A 22,762-nucleotide genomic window follows, 5' to 3' on the forward strand; every position below is an offset into this window, starting at 1 on the left:
CTTCAACTAACTTCTAACCGAATTCTGTGTCTGCCTCTATATCTTAGAAAGGCTTGCCTACTCTCCATCTGTAGCTGGAAATAGCAGTCTGATGTCTGGATCTTGGAAGCTGGATTAGAAATCTTAATCATCAATTAAACAAGAAAGATGTAGATATAGTTTTCTTTTCTTTTTGCTCATTACCAAAGTAGGGAACAGGTAGATAAACATAACTTCTGTGTTATGATTAGACTTTGTTTTCAAGTCGTAAACATATTTTTTCATAAATCTTCTTAATTCAAGAAACCCAATAGCACATTTTTTCTTTAAAAGGATTATGGAGTTAAGGTAAATTTGAAGTTAGTTTAAATAAATTATCTTTGCTAATTTAATATCAATTCAAATTCTATTAATGCTCAGGTTAACCAGAGTCAAAGTTAGAAGAAATCCTATTGATATTCTGGCATTTTCATAGTTTTAAGCTCTACTTATGTATTGACAATTAAAAAAAAAAACACGTTGGTGTACAGTAGAGTATAAAATGGATTTTATATAACAACTGATTAAATATCCTCATCAAATACCAAGAATGTACAATGAGGCATGCCTTAGTTTTAACAATATTTTAATATAAGTTAATTTAAAATTCCTTTACTTCTGTGTAACTCTTTATTTCAATATCCATTTCATAGCTTCTGTTTTGCTCATATGAATTGATCTTCTTCACAGTAAATATCCAATTAGTTAGTACAGGTTGGAGTTATTATTACACATTATCACTATAATATATGAGTTGTAGAAAATTTCTTCTGTTTAAAGTACTTAAGCTTTCATACTCCTGGTGTGTAATTAAGAAACGTATGGGATAGAGAGAGAGGGAAAAAGAGATGGCAGCCTTTTTCAGTGGTGTCTCATATCTGTACCTTGATATAGGTCAGGTTGAAAGGCATGTCTTCATATTTTTTGGGTTCAGAATGCAAAGGTCGATAGAAATCTCTGTTTAATAATACAAGATGCTCAATTACTTTTTGATTGTTTCCCTTGGACCAATGGAAATAGCTTAGGAATCACATATCAGAGCAAAAGGATATGGTGGTCATGAATAATATCTGATGCATCTTTCTCTACAACATACCTATCCAGAAAAATCAGTTATGCCATGCCCATCTTGTCTATTCCACCATCATCTTAGATCTAGTGATGTATTTATATTGCTTTGAGACTTTTACTAAATGCATAAATTTGATAGTTTTCTCTATTGATCTTCCCTTATATACCTCTAATTTTCCAGGCCTATGTTACTCATAATAACTACTTACACAACTTAAATTCTGGATTGTTTTGAATGATGCACAAGCTTCTTTCTCCCCTTTACATAAAATGCTGCCTTACTGTCAAGTCAGTGAAATAGGTCATCTCCGTGTTTTGAGTGGTGACTTGAGATTCATTTCATATTAAGCTACTTAAGATATATCTGAATTCCATATATAGGTGCATTCTTGGAATAGTTACTTTATTTGACTTATGCAATCTGCTTACTAGCTTTCATTTCAGTAGTAACATTTTCTAAACCCATTCTCAAATTCTTGGAGTTCTCCCTTGTTGAGAACCTGCAACTCACTTTTCACTACTATGCTGAATGACAAGGCAATATTTTGTAAAATGATAAATCAAGCCCTATGAACATAGCATTAGGTTCTTAATAAAGAGACAAAATTTGCTCTCTGACATGTTTTATCTAAAACTTCTTTAAATATGTTTGATTTTCTAGAATGAAGGGAGATTTCTCAGCCAAACTTTTTTGTTATTGACTGTGAACAGAAATAATACAAATAAATTGGGTAATGTTCTTGTGACTTGGCTGCTTGTATTTTGAAAAGCTGTGAACCTAAAATAAAATTTAAAAATAAATAATAAAAATTTTAAAATAATGAAAATGAATACTTATATCAAAACATCACATTGTACTTCATAAATTTACACAATTATTATTTGTTAACTAAAAATAAATAAATAAATAAATAAATAAAGTGCTATAGAGGAAGAAAAGCTGAATGGACATAGGATATTCTTTTGAAGTATACTATATTATGCAATCTGAGATAGACATTTTAAATTCCACACATATTACTCTTTTAGATTTCACAAATGCCTGAAACCTTACAGTATTTGTCTTTCTGTGCCAAGCTTATGTGACTTAGCATAATGTCCTCTAGTTCCATCCATGTTGTCTTAAATGACATAATTTTCTTAATTTTTGAGTCTGTATAGTATTCCATCATGTGTATATACCATATTTCTTCATGTATTCATTCACTGATAGGTGCTTAGGTTGCCTCCTTATCTTAGCTATTATGAACAATGCTTACATAAACATGAAAGTACAGATATTTCTTCCATATACCAAGTTCAATTCCCTTGGATATATACCTAGAAAGGGGATTGTTGGATCATATAGTTGCTCTTATTTTTTTTGAGAAACTTTCATGCTATTTTTGCAAAATGTACTAATTTACATTCCCACCAACAGTGTACAACCATGCCCTTTTCTACACATCTTCACCAGCACATGTTATCATTTGTCTTTTTGATAGTAGTCATTCTGACACGAGTGAGGAGCTATCTGGAATTTGTCACTCCCTGATGATTACAGATGTTGGTCATTTTTAATATATCTGTTGACAATTTGTGTCTCTTCTTTTGAGAAATCTCTGTTCAGACCTTTGACCATTTGTAAATTGGGTTATTTGTTTTGTTGCTGTCGAGTTATTTGGGTTCCTTATATATTTTGGATATTAGCTCTGTTTCAGATGTATTGTTTGCAGATATTTTCTCTCAATCTGTGGGCTTTCTTTTCACTTTGTTAACTGTTATCTTTGGTGTGTGGAAACTTTTTAGTTTGATGCAATCACATTTGTCTATTTTTGCCTGTGCTTTTGGAGTTCTACCCAAGAAATCATTGCCCAAACTATTAACTTTATAGATTCGAGTCAAACATTTAAGTATCCTATTGATTTGAGTTGATTTTTATATATGAGATAAGCTACAATTGTATTAATCTGCAGAAACATCATCTCTAAAAATTAATTCTTAAAAAATATCTCCAAAGAATGCATGAGTAGGTTCAATAAGATTATCTATCCATAGTTACAAACAAACCTGAGTCTATGGATGCATTTAATCGATAAGTAGGTGATTGCCATAGTAGCCATAGTAGCCTTGCTTTTGTAATAATAACTTTGAAACTCTCTATCAATTAAAAACAAAAAATATTTTACCATGCCTCCCACTGTACCCAGAAAACTCTCTGCAAACTTATAAGTGAGGTAAAGGGCATCAGTTGAAGAAAATTCAAATGTCATGCAAATGAATTAAATTTTCCTAGGTAAAGTACCCACAGGTAGATAATAATGCATAAATTAAAAACAAAAAATCAGAAACTCTAGCCTTACTGGTGAATGCTCTAAGCCCAATATAGAAAGTTAATCCCAGAGAAGATACTTATGGCTTGAATATTTTGGATATTCTGTCATCATCTTAGATACAGTGATTTAATAGTCTTTAGACAACTGTACTACATGTATAAAACTCAAAATTTTATTATTTTTTATTTTTGGAAATATTTTGTATTTTATAGTCACATATCAGTGAATACTCTTCAAGGATTTGAAACTGGCCTAGGACATTAACTGCAACTTTTTGAGACCCTGAAGCAGAGGACCTAGTTAAGCCATGCCCAAACTTCTGACCTACAAGAACTATGAGATTTAAAAACAAGTGTTGTTTTAAGCCTTAATGTTGTTAGTAATGTTCTTATGTGGCAAACTTTAATTAATACTTCTCACAAAGAAGAAAAAATCTAGACATGCTCTCTGCATGCAGTCCTAAATTAAGTACACTTTTTAAAGATATTCCCAGCAATATTATCCAAGCTAGCTTAGATCAGGTGCCCATTATTGAACTATTCACATTGCACTCTGATTTGCAAGGTTGGGTTATATGTAATGCCAAGAGTTATGCATACTGATAATATTGGAGGACCATTTCTAGAAAGAAAAATAATGGTTGGATATGAGAGAGAGGAAGGAATTCTTGCAAAAACGTATTTCTACCATAACACTCCTGCATCATAGCATGAATCTTGCCCTATTGTCCAATGGAACACATATTTATGGTTTCTTTTGAATAAATACAGAAATTGACCCCACAGTCTAAAAACTTGAGAAAGTTACATTTGTCTTATCTCTGAGTTCTTTTCTCCAGAAACCAACCATCAGGTCTCCCAGATAGTATTAAGGAACTGAAATTTACCAGATCGTTGCATCTGGAAAATTAGACACCAGATCCCTCAACCATTATGATTGTCTATCTGACCACCTGCTTCCTGTTGTCCACCTCCTCTTTCTTACCCCCCACATTTCTGTTTTCTCAAACATGGATACATTTCTTCCCTTCCATATAAACATATAATTTTCATTGGTTAAAAAATGGATTTGACACTGACTCCCCATCTCTGCTGCAGCACCTGAATAAAGCCTTTTTCCCTGGCAATACTCATCTCAGTGATTGGCTTTCTGTGTAATAAGCAATAGGGCCTAGCGCAAACACCTGGTGTTTTAGTAACAGATTCAGGTTTTCTGTTATTATGACCTCCAAAATATTTATATTTAATTGTTTTCAAAATATAAGTTAGATTTAACTGCAACAACCACTTATCATGTTAGCCTGGATCACTTTTGAATAGAGAGCAAGATAATGCATAATAAAAATTTAAGATTATTTGAAACACATTTAAAGTCTAAAATATAAATCAAGCCATACCATTCTGTTCTGGCAATGGTGAGAAATTATATATTGAACAGTGAGGTGTTGCAAGAGAGAGGAGGTGGCAATTGTAGGGAGAAAGATAGGGCAGAGGGAGAGTGAGAGAGAATAGTTCACAAATAAATATTCAGAAGGATAGTAAAAAAACAAAGGGCCTAAGTCAAATGATCAAGAAATGGAAAAATCAATCTTTGTGTGATTGAGTTGCCCGTGGATAAGTAAATGGCATAGAAAAGACTAAGTCAGATAAAAAGGAGTTTTCCAGATCATACAGATCACAAATCTTTGATTGTAAACAGCTGCTGCCTTGCCCTTACCAATCCTCACACTTACATTACTCAAGTTTACCCATTATCTGAACTTAATGCATTTGCATATGATCATCTCTCTACATGAGACATTCTTTTTCTTCATATTCCATCCTTTTCTTAGCACTTTCTTCATCATATCTCAGCTTAGACAGCAGCAGTAATTCCTTGAATCTTTCCTGACTACTTAATTCCTGATTTGTTGTGCTTCTCTTAGCTACGCTGTGTACACACAACCAGAAAACTCTTCTCAGACTGTATTTTAAAAGTACATTTATGAATCTGGATTATTATTCTTTAGAGAAAGACAGCAAGCATTGCTTTTCAATTTACCTGTGCTTAACAGAGAGGCAAGAAGATAATTTATACTTAATTTGTATGCCAATAAATAAATTAATGGCATAATGAATTCAACTAAAATAATTGTATTTATTGGGATAGAATATTTATTTTCTATTTTCTTTTTTTTTTTTTTTCTTTTGAGACAAAGTTTTTGCTCTTGTTGCCCAGGCTGGAGTGCAGTGCCACAATCTTGGCTCACTGCAACCTATGCCTCTTGGGTTCAAGCGATTCTCCTGCCTCAACCTCCTGAGTAACTGGGATTACAGGTGCCCGCCACCATGCTCAGCTAATTTTTGGTATTTTTAGTAGAGACAGGTTTCACCATGTTGGCCATGCTGGCCTCCAACTTCTGACTTCAAGTGTTCTACTCTCGTTGGCTTCCCAAAGCGCTGGGATTACAGGCATGAGCCACCGTGCCCGGCTGAGATAGAATATTTCTAACTTTGTGTTCATAAAGTGTCATTAAAATTACAATTATTATTCAGTATAAGATTTTGGTATTTTCAGATATCATTAGAATTAAGCAAAAACAACATTAACTCAAGTTCTTTGTAGAAACAGATAAACCCACATGTTCAACCAGAGAAGCAAAAGTAGAGTGGCTTTGAAAGATTATTGAGCCACAGAGAGTGAAAGAAATAAAAACTTCTAAATAAAAGAGACTTAAAAATGTGAGGGGAAAATGCAGAAGATGCAGAGAAAAATTCACAAGAAGAATAAAATACATAATCACAGGAGAAACTTACTAAGAAGAGGCTAATTAAAGTAAAATAAGTAATATTGGTAATAACAGCTGCTAGTCTTCTTGTTATTAAAAAGCCAAACAAGTGCTTTATCTTTATTAAGATACACAGAAGCCCTGCTTCATTCTAATGTGTAAGAAGTCTCTTGAAATTGTAACATCTTAAATCATTTTGAATATTTTCCCATCAAGTCAAATTTGGTTTCAGGGTTTACTTGCATAAGTGTAATTTATAATTAAAGCCAAAGAGTTTCAAAAATATCCCCAGACATGAGGAAAATTAGCAGTATTAATAGCTCTTCAATTTTTAAAAGCTACATGCTGGATGATATAGTCATATGAATCTAACTTGGAAGACATGATTCTGTAGATTATGTCGCCTGGCGTCCTTGTAAATGTTTAGTAAATGACTCTCATGAAAAGCTGAGAAGGGCCTAGTGCGAAGCATTTGCCAATTTCTGTGATGTAAATATTCCACCATGGCTGATTTCATGATACAGATATAATTTTACTGTATGTCCATTTTGGAAGAGAGATGCATAATTGATTCTACTTGCGTGCAAGTGATGATTCACTTTTTGATACTTGGGAAACGTAATAATTACTATACCAGATTCTAATTGTACTAACACACTTCCAGTTGCAAGTAGCATAAACCCAACTTAAATTAGTTTAAATTTGTTCTTAAACTAATCATTGGTTCTTCAGATAATTAGGAAGCTTAGGATGGTAAGGCTGATTCTAACAAGGTAAGTCCAAAGGGTTCAAGTGATCAAGCTTCCATGACCTACATAAGCTCATACACTTACGTGATCCCACCCTGAACTCTTAAAGAGGAGCCATCTACGTTAAAAAAAAAAAAAAAAAAGCTTATGGCTTGGTAATAGAGGCAGTGTATTAGTCAGGGTTCTCTAGAGAGATAGAACTTATATATATCTATATCTAATCTATATCTATCTATCTATATCTATATCTATATAAAGGGGAGTTTATTAAGTACTATTAACTCACAGGATGACAAGGTCCCACGACAGACCATCTGCAAGCTGAGGAGAAAGGAAGCCAGTTCTAGTCCCAAAGCTGAAGAACTTGGAGTCCAGTGTTTTCAAAGGCAGGAAGCATCCAGTACAGGAGAAAGATGTAAACTGGAAGGCTAAGCCAGTCTAGCCTTTTCATGTTTTTCTTCCTCCTTTTTATCCTGGACATGCTGGCAGCTGATCATTAAGCATGGGTCTGCCTTTCCCAGCCCACTGAATCAAATGTTAATCTCCTTTGGCAACACACACACAGACACACCCAAGATCAAGACTTTGCAACCTTCAATCCAATCAAGCTGACACTTGGTATTAACCATCGCAGGCATGTACATACATCAATACACTAAAGTACAAAAGTATAATTTCAAGGAAAGAAGAAAAATGAGTTAGCCAGCATCGTATTGTTGGTTTTCTTTTTCTTATATACATTCTAATATTTCAAAAGTAAATTATAAATTCTTTGAGGCAATGCTATACTTTATGTTTTTTCTCTTTGTGACTATGGACATTTTGATGAAAATTGAAAACCCTATTATCTGTTATTTGCTACTATAACTCAGATGTACCATGATTTCAATAATGTCCAATGATCAAAAAATATATTGTTCTTTTGAAGTCATATTTTATGATGTGGAGAGCCTATTCCTTTATCTGGGATGCCTATTTTTAACAGTAATCCATTGTATTAGAAAAAAAAAATGTTATTTCCTGAAAAATTGTATCTGTTTTTCTTTGGATATTTCTCTTTAGGGTAGAGCTTCCTTTGCTTATAAGTGCTGGATTCATTTTTGGTTTTGTCTTTTTTCTCCCAAACTGGTTACAGTTGCTTTAAGTTGCACAAGATCATTTTAGTGTGCTGATACTCTGAAACATCTAAAAAGACATATAAAACCAATTTTGGTGGGTTTTTATTTTCAATTTTTTAATAATTTTATTTTACTTTGTCTCAGTGATATTCAGTTCACTCTGTTACACAGAATGAAGCTGTTAAAAATAAAGCATGAATTTGGACTCAATGATAAACTTATCAGCTTTCACCTTGTAGGAAATTCTAATGGTAATATGTTCAGTTTGAGAGCAGAAAAAAATATTCTCAGATTTCATGAGGTTACATTGAGACATAATGACACCACAATCTAATTTTCCAAATAGATGCAAAGTTCACCTTGAGGCTACTTTGCACTGTTGAGTAATAAAAGAAAAATAACTCATTTTGCATCAAAGTCATTTTTCACCTCTGTGAGTGCTTAAACATTTGTTCATATGTAGCTCTTCTGAATCTCTAATTGTAAATAGTGTCAGGTATCTTCAGCTCCTATAGTTTAACATTTAAAGTGAATTTCAGTGATCCTCAACCCTTGGATATGCAGAAATTATATTTCAGTGACAAATGCAATGTCAAAAATATCTGATAAATAAAAGAAAAATAAATCACATAAAAAGAGAAATAAATGAAACACTTTTCCTTAAAACTTCATTTTCATAGCCTGATAAATTGAATTTTGGAAGGCACACTGTAGTTTAGTTTTTTAAAGAGTGAAAAAGTGTTTAGATGTTTACAGAATCTGGGGAACAATTCTCTATGAATCTCTCACATTACTACACAACTTTTAAGCAAGACACCAACTGTCCTTTGATCCTTGGTATTTTTTCTAAAATGTTTGTTTAGCAAACCATCTTGGAAGATACAGATCCGATCTCCTTCTGGAACAATATGCACATATGCTTGCTATCAGTAGAGTAAAGGCAATGACTTCCTCTGGAACAAACATCAAACATGCTCAGTACTCTTTATCAAGTATTTAAATTTCCTAAGCTCAGAGGTTTGCTCCGAAACTCAACCTATTGCCTGTTTAGTTGTCAACTGGCCTACTTCATATAGTTATTTGGGAATTATAGTTTAGGGAAACAGCACAGGAATGCCATTACTGGAGATACTGCTATTGCTGTGTATAATAATCCATACTTAATTTCTGACAGAGGAGTTTTATGTCTTGTGTCAGAATCTATAAAATTTTATCACTTTAACTTGTTAGCTTGCAAGAAGGATAAAATCTCAGATCCTTTATAGTTCTTGACAATGGAGTAATTACTACTCAGTGTAGTTGACACCTGAACCATTCTCTAACTGTTATAGTAGTCACTATTACTAAGTAATGTTGTTTTTGTGGTATATTTACATAAGCACGTGCTTAGAAATGTAACCATGAGTATTTGATACTGATATATCAGGACCAATGGATTGCACAAACATTATTTTTGGATTAGTTCTCCAGTGATTTTTCATTTGAACAAAAATTGCAGATTTTTAGAGGTATAAATGAGGCCTGATTTTATTATCTATATTTACTAGAAGTTGTGAGTTTCAACAAAAATTCTATTAGAGTTTTTTAAAAAAATGCTTTTTTAAAAAGCAGCTTTAGTTTCATGCAAAAATAGATAGAAGCGACAGAGATTTCCTATACACTCTCTGCTCCACACAGCCACAGCCTTCTTCACTTTTAATATCCTGCAGCAGATTAGTATATTTGTCACAATGAACGACCCTACATTGACACATCAGTATCACTCAAAGTCAGTAGTTTTCATTAAAGGTCATTCTTAGTGTTGTATATTCTTTGGGTTTAATGAAAATTGAATGACATATATCCAACATTAGCGTGTCATACAAGATAGTTTTAGCCAAGAAATCTGTGCTCTGCCTATTCATTCCTACTTCACCCCCCAATTCCTGGCAAACACTGATCTTTTTATGGTCTTCATAGTTTTGTCTTTTCCAGAATGTCATATTATTGAAATCATACAATATATCGCCTTTTCAGATGAGCTACTTTCACTTAGTAACATGCAGTTAAATTTCCCCCATATCTTTGCAAGTGTTGATAGCTCATTTCTTTTTTAGCAATGAATAATATTTTATTTTCAAATATATCAGTATACGTATTCATTCACCTACTCAAGGGCATCTTGTTTTTTATCCACGTTTTGGCAATTATGAATAAAGCTACTATAAAAATTGGAGTGCAAAGTTGTGTGTGTACGTAAGTTTTCAACTCATTTGAGTAAATACCCAAGAGTATAATTGCTGGATCATGTAGGAAGATTATGTTTAGTTTTGTAAGAAACTGCCACACTGTCTTTCAAAGTGGCTATATTTTGCATTCCCACCAGCAAAGAGTGAGAGTTCTAGTTGACCCACATCCTTACCAGCATTTAGTGTTATCAGTGTTTTGGATTTTGGATATTCTAATAGGTGTATATAAGTATCTCACTGTTATTCTAATGTATAATTCCATAGTTTCCTAATGCCATATGATATGGAACATCTTTTTATATGCTTGTCCCCAAGTAAATATCTTCTTTGGTGAGGTATCTGTTCAGATTTTTTGCCCATTTTTGAATTGACTAATTTGCTTCTTATCTCAGTCTATAGCTTGTCTTCTCATTATCATGGTGGTTTTTAGTGTAAGGATTTTACACTTGAGTATGTATACTATTAACTTGAGTCAAGAAAAATAAAATAGCCTGGACTTATTTATTATTAAAATGACATTTAATCAGACGTGCTGGTGCTGTTGATCTATTCGTTTTTAAATGATCTTTGTGATTACGTTAGAAAATGTTCCATACATTATAGATCTATCATAGAACAATTTATTCTCAGATGGATTCTGGATTTTTGGATTTGAGTCCTATTCTTTGAAACTGAAAAAAAATACAATAAAATCAATCTGCACTAAAGAATATTACAATGAGAGACTTTGTTGGAAACATTTCAAATTTTAGTATGTCAAGAAATACTATGTAAACCAAAAATAAATCTGTGAACTCGATTAATCTCTTTAGCCAGTCAAATAGATTAATAGCTTCTGTTAAACAAATATTTGCACAATAATATGTTATATACTATGATAAAAGTATACACAAAATGTGGTGATAGAATTGGAAAAGTAACATTAAAAGGGTAATCTTTGAGATAAGATTGGAATGATGTATAAGGCCAGTCCTTTGCATCCTTGGAGGAAGACAGGGAACGACACTTGTAAGGGCATGGAGGCTGGAAAGGACAAGCCATGTTTGGGAAAGTATTTGTAGTTCAGTGTTTCTAAAACACAAATCTGGTAATGGGGGATAAGGAGTGGTGGAAGTGCATAGTTAAGTTGGCAGGGCCAGTTCAGGAAGGCCCTTGAATGCCATGCTTAAGAGTACACTCTTTAAGTGATGAGAAGACATGAAAGCTTTGGAGTAGAGGAATGCGTGATCTGATTTGTGTTCTAGAAATCTGGTTGCTGTGTTGAAAACTGGCTGAAAAGAGGGACAACTGGATGCAATTTCCTCAGAAAGAACAAGGAAATGGGAACCTGAGTTCAGGTAGTTGGATTATTCTTGGAGACTAGGAACAGCTCATGTACTTGATAAAATAATGTCTCGATATGGAAGGATTTAGTTTTGTCTCTACTGATTAATATAAAACTATGTTTTATTATGCTTTTTTTCTTGAGAATTAATTCAGTGAGTTCTCAGGGTTTCAAATTAAAATCTTGCTAAAAGTAAACTTAAAAATATAATGCTTTTAATAACATATTTTTAAAGTATGTGCAGACACGCTAGTTCTTTTAAGGAATGACCCTCTTCTATTACTTGAAAATAGCACTTTTGATTTAGAATAGAAATGAGAGAAAGCTAATATGCCACCATGGTTAAAAATTACTATCTATCTATCCATCATTTATCTGTATGTGTGAATGACCTGGTTAGAAGATTCATACATATGTCTGAAGCCCAAAACAACTATTTGCCTTACTCTGTGTTTTCTCACTTGCAAATGACAAAAGTCAGTCTCTATTACCTTAAACAAATAAAGGGGATTACTTAGTTTATATAACCTAAAAGCCCAGGAGTAGAAAAAGTATGTCAATTTGAATACTTTCAGGCATTTCAAGGAGAAAACCCAACTTAAGATATTTCAAGAAGCTTATTAGTTTATTAGTTCATTTAATTAAAAATCCATTATTAGGGAGGAACAGATTTATTAGGGTTCTGGCTTCCTTTCTGTGTGATTTTTCTCTCGATGCTGCCCATATGTCAGATTCATCATGAAGTTGAGGCTCGTGATGGTGGCCAAATGCCTGAAACAAATCCAACCTCACACTGATGCACTAAATGTCCAAGAGGAAGAAATAACTTCTTTTTCCACAACCTTTATCTAAATTCCTAAAATCTAACATTTTCGATCAAGTTAAGACATTTTTCTAATCCTGAGTCCATCACTGTGAACAAAAAGATGCTATTTATTGATTAATTTAATTCGGGGTTGAATATCCATCTGTGAACTAGTCATTATGGCTTGTGGAATATGATTAAGCTTGGTGGTATGGGGCAATCACAGCCCTTTCTTCAAACTGGGTTTATAGCCAGCTCCACAAAGTTGACATGGTTTCCATACAATGGAAGAAACCTGAAACAGATACTGGGAAAGTGTCTGACAATGTCCACAACACTGCTTCAGGTGTGCTGGACCCAGTTCATTGGAAATCTATCACTCTGTATCTCTACTTTCCTTAGTATCTGCTTCATACAAAGTATTCAAAAGGTGACAAGATGGTTAGTAGCTTTTTTGGCTTAAAAATATAGTTTACTGGCTTAAAACTCTGAGAATAAGAATTCATTTTTCTCAGTAGTTCAAATGACCAGTCTGAATCTTTATTAGGAAGTATTAAGTTACACATTTGTACTTGAAAACAATTCTTTTGCCAGAGGTATGAATATTCATATTGATTTTGCCCTGGCCCATGTGGCATTCTTACAGGTAGGGTTTAATGTTAGCTCTATTCAAACTACAAGGGCTTTGAATGAGGGCAAGGTAGATCTCCAAATAAAAATAGGCAATGCTTATTAATGAAGGGAAATAACTGATAGACAAAACATCAATATCTGTCTAATACAAAACCAAATATTTAATTGTTTCATGTGAACAAATCTAAACAATATATGTTAAACTGAATTAATTAATTAAAGTTTACTTACTCTTTGTAACGAAATAAAATAGTTACTGTCTTAGTACAATTGGGCCATTATAACAAAAATGGTATAAACTGGATAAACTTATTTCTCACAGTTCTGGTAGCTGGGATATCCAAGGTCAAAGCACTAGTAGATTCAATACCTGGTAAGAACTCTCTTCCTGGTTCACAGACAGCACTTTTTTTCTTTTTTTCTTTTTTTGGGAGATGGGGTCTCACTCTGTCTCCTAGGCTGGAGTGCAGTGGCACCATCTCAGCTCATTGCAACATTCACTCACTGAGCTTAAGAAATCCTCCCTCCTCAGCCTCCAAGCTGGGCCCACAGATGCGTGCCACCATGCCCGGTTAAAGTTTTGTATTTTGGCAGAGATGGGGTTTCACCATGTTGCCCAGGCTGGTCTCAAACTCCTGAGCTCAAGCGATCCACTCGTCTCAGCCTCCCAAAGTGCTATTATTACAGGCATGAGCCACCAGGCCCAGCCAACAGCGTCTTCTTGCTGTGTCCTCATATGGTAGAAGGGACTAGTTAGCTCTCTGGGGAGTCTCTTTTATAAGGGCTCTACCCTCATGATCTCATCGCTTCCCAAAGGCCCCACTTTCTAATACCATCACGTTGGGGATTCAGATTTTAGCATATGAATTTTGAGGAATAAAAACATTCAGATCAGAGCAATAATTATTTAAATACAACTACACATTTAACCTGCATACTTATGTAAAATCATTTCATTGTATTAACAACAGATTATTAAAAACAATAATAATTTAAAAGTTGACATTATTGTATTGTACAAGCAATTTAATGCCATTGACTTTGAAATAATTTATTGAATGTTCTTTGAGACCTATAAAGAGGACCCAAATTGCCACAAGACAGTTAATCTCAGCTTTGGCCTGAACATTATTATTCACTTGGCTACAAGAGATATTGAACATTTTCTTATATTTGAAAATATACTTCAAAATTATTTTCACTCCCATTAAATAATCCAAAACCTATGTAGCATTATACAGCATTATGTAGTATTAGTGACCATGTCAGGAACAAGGTTGATGAACTAAGTAAAATGGGCTAATATCTGAGGGGAAAATATATTTTTTAAAGTATTATTAATTCAAAATGTATTAATATGTTAAATGCTCCATGAAGTCTGATGAGCAGACCTGCTCAGCATACAATCTTCTCACAAGTCAATTTCCAGTGTAGTTTTGCATTTAACCTTTAATAATGGCACCACTAATGTATAATGACGATTAAAGTTTTTTTTTTGTCAAATCCTTATAATATTTTTAAGTCAAACACAAGAAATATTATTGTGTATTGAGACATAACTCAAGTTTGACCTATTATTGGTCTGATTTAATTATATGAGTCTAATTATAGAAAGTTGACTTCCTTAAAGCATAGGATACATTAACAATGGCTACCATGATTTTTATTACTCCTGGCTTTACATTGTATGTAGGCTGAATCAAAGCATTAGCTCCAAATCAGAAGTTAAGAAATCCACCTTTTCCACTGTGATTTTTTCCACCACTATATTTTGTAGTGCAGTGATAAGGCACTATATAGTTGAAGTTGCTTAAGTAAGTGCTTTCCCAAGAGACCTCTCTTCTTTACATCAATGTATTTGCTCCTTTATTTGTAGCCCTCCTGATGACAGAATTCTGCTTAATTCGAGTCACTTAACCATATTTATTGAATGCCTCTAAGCAATATTACTGAAAGGAATTAAATATTTTTCTGCCCTCAAGAGCTTTTAATCTGTCAGAAAAAAAAAAAGTGTGTGTGTGTTGAATAAAGATATAATAGGTGCAATCAAATATAAGATGGATATGCTATTGTCATTTTTATTATTTATATTAATATTTCACGTTATGTTTTGGGTGAAAATATAAATTAAAATCATAGAAATTACTAAAATACTACCCAGTAGCAGGTGATTATGAGTAGAAGAGTACCAAAAGAAAATATTCTAAAAATTTACAGAAATTACAAGTAGCTAAAGTTGCAAATACTGAAATAAATTTCTACATTTGTAAAATTTGCTCTAAGTCATACACAACCAACATTTTTGGTACCTAGTACAAAGAAAGTGACTGAAAATAAAAATTCCCTGAGAAATTATAATGAGTTTTGAATTTTTTTAACGGGCTGAATTGAAGGGATTGGATTATTACATAGCAGGGCATTTTCCAAAAGTGAATGTAACCAATTTGCAGTTTCCTAAATATTCTAAAGGGAGAAATAAAGGTTTAATAATGTTGCCCTTTAGCCATTAATGTAATCCTTTAAAATTTAGAGGTATTTGATTTTCTAAGAAATCACTGAATATTTCAGAAGTAATATAAAAAGTTTGCCTCTGGGTGGCTCTCCACAGTTTTTTATATGACGTGATTGGTTATTGGTTGAGAAAATAGATTAAAAATTACAAGAACATTGTGAACATTTTCCAACACAGTTGGCTTTCAGGGTGTATTCCAAATGAAGCTTATTTCAAAAGAGTTTGAGAAGAAAAAAATCACAAAGCCAGAAGCTGTTTAGGAAGGACTTACTGGTAGTTAAGACTTCATATTGTATATTTTGTTCTTTTCAGCTCTAACTCAAGGACTGTGATAAAAGAGAGAGAAAAAAAAAAGCTGGTTTTTATGGGATGGTGAATTGAAATTTTTTTTATTACTAGCTAAATTTGTTTAACAAAGTTCTTGCACATTTTAACTCTGTTACAAACAGCAATGCAGCTCCACAATTTGTCTGTTTATGTATGTTTTTCATGTGCACATGAAAAAATATGAGCAATGTATTGTAGGAATATTTGACATTATACAAAAATTAAACTTGCGCTTGGTATAGACCTGCAGGAAGATTCATTTTTTACTTGAGTTCCCAGCACTTTATTCCTAGAGATTTCAAATCACTTCCCCATCTCTACTTCCTCAAATATATATCGAGACTAAAATTGAAAAGACATTTTGAATTTTTCAACTTTTATTATAGATTGAGGGGTACTTGTGCACGTTGTTAAATTAGTATATTGTGTGATGTTGAAGTTTAGGCTACAAATGATCTGTTACACAGATAGTGAGCATAGCACCCAATAGGTACATTTTCAACCCTTTCACCCCTTCCCCTCTTCCTGTTTTTGGAGTCCCCATTATATATTGTTTCCATCTTTGTGGCATGTGTTCCCAGTGTTTAGCTTCCTCTAATAAGAAAGAACATGTGGTATTTGGTTTACTGTTCTTGCATTAATTTGCTTAGGATAATGGCCTCCACCTCCACACATGTTACTGTGAAGGACATGATTCAGTTCTTTTCCTATCACTGCATAGTACTCCATGGGTATATGTGTCATACACACACACACACACACACATATGTATGTGTGTGTGTGTGTGTGTGTGTGTATAATCCAATCCACTATATATGGGTACCTTTTTTGATTCCATGTTCCATGTCTGCTATTGTGAATAGTGTTGTGATGAACACATGAGTGTATGTGTCTTTTCAGTAGAATGATTTGTTTTCCTTTGGGTATATACTCACTAATTGCTGGGTTGAATAGTAGTCTTGGTTTGAGTTCTTTGAGAAATCACCATATTACTTTCTAAAAAGGGTGAACTGATTTACATTCCCACCAACAATGTATGAGCATTCCCCTTTTCTCCAAGCCTCACAAGTATCTATTATTTTTAAATTTTTCATTATAGCCTTTCTGACTGGTATGAGATTGAGAGAGGAGGCAGTTAGAGGCTGGTTAAGTAGATAGAGAGGGAGGGTCTTGGGAGTAGAAAAGTATTGACATGACTGTACCTGCACTGGCTCTGTAGCTAATGGGAAGAAATATAGTTAAGACCATTCCCTTATGCCAGGATGTTGCTCAGAAAGGACTGTCCCAACTTAGGTGCAGGGGCAATAGATCAACCTAAATGTCCTTAACTTGATCCAACTCATTATAATGTCTTTAATGTGACGTTAGCATTGGGATTTTAGCCCCATCATGTGTTTTACTTAGGCACTCATGGGTAATAACTAAGATGAAGTCACTCTGGCCAATCCCAGGCATGTGCAGATGCAACACCCTCAGGAGAGAACTTTAACCCTCCCATTTTGGGCAGAACCCAAAGAAGACTTCCACGCTCTTGAACATAAAAGACCCAGAACTCAGTCCTAAGCCCTACTTCTGGCACCTTGCTTTCAGGTCCCTTCTCTTTGCTGAGTGCTTTCCTTTTGCTTATTAAGGGTTACTGTACTCACTCTCCAGTGTTCATGTGCTTTATTCCTCTTGGTCATGGGACAGGAACTCAGACCTAGCTGAATTAGGGACAAAGCAGGCTGCAAGAAGATGGCATCTTGTTATAATTTTGATTTGCATTTATCTGATGATTAGTTATGTTGAGCATTTTTTTCATGTTTGTTGGCCACTTGTATGTCTTATTTTGAGAAGTGTCTGTTTATCTCTTCAGTCCACTTTTTAATGTGGCTATGTTTTGTTTTGTTTTTTCTCATTCAATTGTTTAAGTGCCTCATAGATTCTGGATATTAGATCTTTGTGAAGGGCATAGTTTTAGTCATATTTTTTTCTTGAGGCCAATGTCCAGAATGGTGTTTTCTAAATTTTCTTCTAGGATTCTTATAGTTTTAGATCTTACATTTAAATTTTTAATCCATCTTGATTTAATGTTTTAGATAGTGAAAGGTAGGGGTCTAGTTTCACTCTTCTGTATATGACTAGCCACTTATCCCAGCATCATTTATTGAATAGGGAGACATTTTTCCTTTGCTTATTTTTCTTGACTTCATTAAAGAATAGATGGTTGTAGCTATTCATTTTTATTTCTAGGTTCTCTATTTTGTTGCTTTGGTCTGTGCATCTGTTTTTGCATTAGTGCCATGCTGTTTGGGTTACTGTATTCTTACAGTATAGTTTGAAGTTAGATAATGTGGTGCCTCCAGCTTTGTTCTTTTTGCATAGAATTGTTTTGATCATTTAGACTCCTTTTGCTTCCATATGAATTTTAGATTTTTTTCTAAATCTTTGAAAAGTGACATTGAAAGTTTCATAGAAATAGCATTGATTCTGTAAATTGCTTTGATAAATATGGTAATTTTAACAATATTGATTCTTCCAATCCATAAGTATGGAATGTTTTTCTACTTCTTTTTTTTTTTTTTTTTTTAATTATACTTTAAGTTCTAGGGTACATGTGCACAATGTGCAGGTTTGTTACATATGTATACTTGTGCCATGTTGGTGTGCTGCACCCATCAACTCATCAGTACCCATCAACTCATCATTTACATCAGATATAACTCCCAATGCCATCCCTCCCCCCTCCCCCCTCCCCATAATAGGCCCTGGTGTGTGATGTTCCCCTTCCAGAGTCCAAGTGATCTCATTGTTCAATTCCTACCTATGAGTGAAAACATGCAGTATTTGGTTTTCTGTTCTTGCAATAGTTTGCTGAGAATGATGGTTTCCAGCTGCATCCATGTCCCTACAAAGGGCACGAACTCATCCATTTTTATGGCTACATAGTATTCCATGGTGTATATGTGCCATATTTTCTTAATCCAGTCTGTCACTGATGGACATTTGGGTAGATTCCAAGTCTTTGCTATTGTGAATAGTGCTGCAATAAACATATGTGTGCATGTGTCTTTATAGTAGCATGAATTATAATCCTTTGAGTATATACCCAGTAATGAGATGGCTGGGTCATATGGTATTTCTAGTTCTAGATCCTTGAGGAATCACCATACTGTTTTCCACAATGGTTGAACCAGTTTACAATCCCACCAACAGTGTAAAAATGTTCCTATTTCTCCACATCCTCTCCAGCACCTGTTGTTTCCTGACTTTTTAATGATTGCCATTCTAACTGGTGTGAGATAGTATCTCATTGTGGTTTTGATTTGCATTTCTCTGATGGCCAGTGATGATGGGCATTTTTTCATGTATCTGTTGGCTGTATGCATGTCTTCTTTTGAGAAGTGCCTGTTCATATCCTTTGCCCACTTTTTGATGGGGTTGTTTGTTTTTTTCTCGTAAATTTGTTTGAGTTCTTTGTAGGTTCTGGATATTTTTCCACTTCTTTGTGTCATCTATGATTTATTTTATTATGTCTTGTAGTCCTCCTTGTAGAGAATTTTCACCTCTTTGGTTAGATGTATTCCTAGGTACTTTACTATGTTGTGGCTATAATAGATGAATTATATTCTTGGGTGTTATGAATGGATTATGCTCTCAAGTTGAACATTCTTGATGTATAGAAAGTTTATTGATTTTTATACATTGATTTTGTGTCCTGAAACTTTACTGAAGTTGTTTAAGAGTTCCAGGAGCCTTTTGACAGACTCTTTAGGGATTTCTAGGTATAGAAACATATCATCAATAAAAAGACATAATATGACTTCTTCTTTTCCTATTCGGATGCCTTATATTTCTTTTTCCTGCCTGATTGCTCTTGCTAGCACTTCTAGTACTATGATGAATAGGAATGAGGAGAGTGGACATCCTTGTCTTATTCTACTTCTCAAGAGGAATACTTTCAGCTTTTCCCCATTCATGATGATGTTGGCTGTAGGCTTGTCATAGATGGCTGTTATTTTGAGATATGTTCCTTAAATGCCTAGTTTGCTGAGGGTTTTTATCATAAATGAGTGTTTTATTTTACTGAAAGCTTTTCTGTGTCGATTGAGACAATCTTATGGCTTTTGTTTTTAGTTCCATTTATATGGTGAACCACATGTATTGATTTCCATATGTTTAACCAACCTTGCATCCCAGGAATAATGCCTATTTGGTTATGGTGAATTAAGTTTTTGGGTCAGGTGTGGTGGCTCATGCCTGTAATCCCATCACTTTGGGAGGTGGAGGTGGGTAGATCACCTGAGGTTGGAAGTTCGAGACTAGCCTGACCAATATGGAGAAACCCCGTCTCTACTAAAACTACAAAATTAGCTGGGCATGGTGGTGGGTGCCTGTAATCCCAGCTACTCAGGAGGCTGAGGCAGGAGCATCACTTGAACCCAGGAGGCAGAGGTTGTAGTGAGCTGAGATCATGCCATTACACTCCAGCCTGGGCAATAAGAGTGAAACTCCATCTCAAAAAAAAAAAAAAAAAAAAAAAAAAAAAAAAAAAAAAAAAAAAGTGCTACTGGACTCAATTTGCTGGTGTTTTCTTGAAAATGTTTGCATCTATATTCATCAGGGATATTGGCTTGTAGTATTCTTTTTTTGTTGTTTCTTTGCAGAACCCACAGAAGACTTCCATAGTCTTACAACGTAAAAGACCCAGAACTCAGCCCCACGTCTGGAACCTTGCTTTCAGGTTACCTCTCTTTGCTGAGGGCTTTACTTTTGCTTAATAAGTGCTACTCTCAGTTTTTGCTATCAGAGTGATATTGGTTTCATAGAATAAGTTTGGAAGGAGTCATCTACCTCAATTTTTTGAAATAATTTGAGAAGGATTGGTACTACCTCTTCTTTGTAACTTTGGCAAAATGTGGCATTGAAACCCTGTGGTCTCAGTCTATTTTTTAGTTGGTCATTTTTTTTTTCTTACTCAGTTTTGATACCAATTGCACCTAATAGACATCTACAGAACACTCCACCTATCAACCACAGAATATACATTCTTCTATGTACATGGGATGTACTGTAAGATTGATCACATTCTTGGCCATAAAGAAAGTCTCAATAAATTAAAAAAATTGAAATCCAAACAATCATACTCTCACACCATATTGGAATAAAAAGAGAAATCAATACCAAGAAGATCTGTTGAAACCAGACAACTACATGGAAATTAAACAACTTGTTTCTAAATATCTTTTGGCTAAACAAAGTAATTAGGAAGACATTTTAAAAATATTTGAAACAAATGAAAGTAGAGACACAACATACTAAAATCTCTGGAATGCAGCAAAAGCAGTACTAAGAACAATGTAGAAAACAGTAAATGCCTACGTCAAGAAGTTAGAAAGATCTCAAATCAACGACCTAACATCACAACTAGGCAAACCAGAAAAACAAAAACTAATCCCAAATGTAGAAGAAAATAAATAACTAAAATCAGATCCTAATTGAACAAAATTGAGATATACAAATCCATACAAAGGATCAACACAACCAAAAGGTGATTTTTTGAAATGACAAACAAGAAAATACTTGTTACATGTTAGTAATTTAGCTTACGTTAGATGAAATGAAGTAAAGGAGGTAATGTGGATTATAAGAAAAAGATACTTGCGTACATATGTTTATAGCAGCACAATTTGCAATTGCAAAAATGTAGGACCAGCCCAAATTCCCATCAATCAATGAGTGGATAAAGAAACTGTGATATCAAACTGTGATATCATATATACAGCACATATATATATACCTATCAATCATATATATCATATATATGATATATAATAGATATATATTATATATATAGTACTACATCATATATATGATGAAATACTACTCAGCCATAAAATGAATGAATTAATAGCATTCACAGCAACCTGGATGAGATTATAGACTATTATTCTAAGTGAAGTAATCCAGGAATGGAAAACCAAACATTGTATGTTCTTACTTATAAGTGAGATCTAAGCTATCAGGATGCAAAGGTGTAAGAATGACAATGGACTTTAGGAATTTAGGGGGAAAGTGAGGAAGGGAGTGACAGATAAAAGACTAAAAATAGGGTGCACTGTATACTTCTTGGGTGATAGGTGCACCAAAATCTCACAAATCACAGCTAAAGAATTTACTCATGTAACTAAACACTACCTGTTCCCTAATAACCTATGGAAATGGGGGGGAAAAAAAAGAAAAAAACTTGGAACTTCAATCTCTCCCTTCAGGTGTAGACTTGGGTAAATCTATAAGAAGGAATTTTCTTACCAAATGGGGATAATGATAGCATTACTCCTTGTGAGGAGTAAATAAGTTAATGTAAGTCAAGCAGTTGGCATTCAAAAGTGGAGGTAAGCTGAAGCCCTGTCAACTTTATTTTTTTTCTTATGTGATGTCATTTAGAGAAAAAAAAGTGTTCATGTAGTCCAACCGATTATTCATAGACATCCTGCATTCCCAGATGAATTTAGGCAACCCAACCCAATTCAGCTACCTTCAGTGATTCCCAGAAAACACCCTCATCAAAAATTAATACTATAATTGTGAAAAATAAATGTTAGGTATTGTGTTCTTCATGTTCTAGTTTCATAATAGAATAAAAACATAAAGCTCTACTTTCTTGCTTGACCAGCATTTCTATAGATATGACAATTAAAAATAAACTCAGTGTCATAGAAACAAGGGAGTTGAAGACAATATTTCACGAAATGAAGTCACTTTTAAATGTGATTTTCTAAGATCTAAAAATAGTTTATTTTGGTGTGGCCTCATGGGTTTGCCACAAACTTTTTAAAATTTCAAGACTTGATATTGCTTTGAATTGATTTCCAAACCAGAAAGCACCAAGTATGCTGCACATTTAATCTATTCC

General features: G+C 33.9%; 1 long non-coding RNA gene across 1 annotated transcript in view; it reads left to right on the plus strand.

The window, feature by feature from the left end:
* LOC116276400 overlaps positions 1-21,633 on the plus strand; it is a 37,503-nt gene extending 15,870 nt beyond the window's left edge. Inside the window, exon 3 of the long non-coding RNA XR_004185903.1 lies at positions 20,514-21,633. This is a non-coding gene — a long non-coding RNA (uncharacterized LOC116276400). The remainder of the gene's footprint in view (positions 1-20,513) is intronic.
* The last annotated feature ends 1,129 nt before the right edge of the window (positions 21,634-22,762 follow it).

Source organism: Papio anubis, chromosome 8 (assembly GCF_008728515.1).
Source record: "Papio anubis isolate 15944 chromosome 8, Panubis1.0, whole genome shotgun sequence".
Classification (NCBI taxonomy): domain Eukaryota; kingdom Metazoa; phylum Chordata; class Mammalia; order Primates; family Cercopithecidae; genus Papio; species Papio anubis.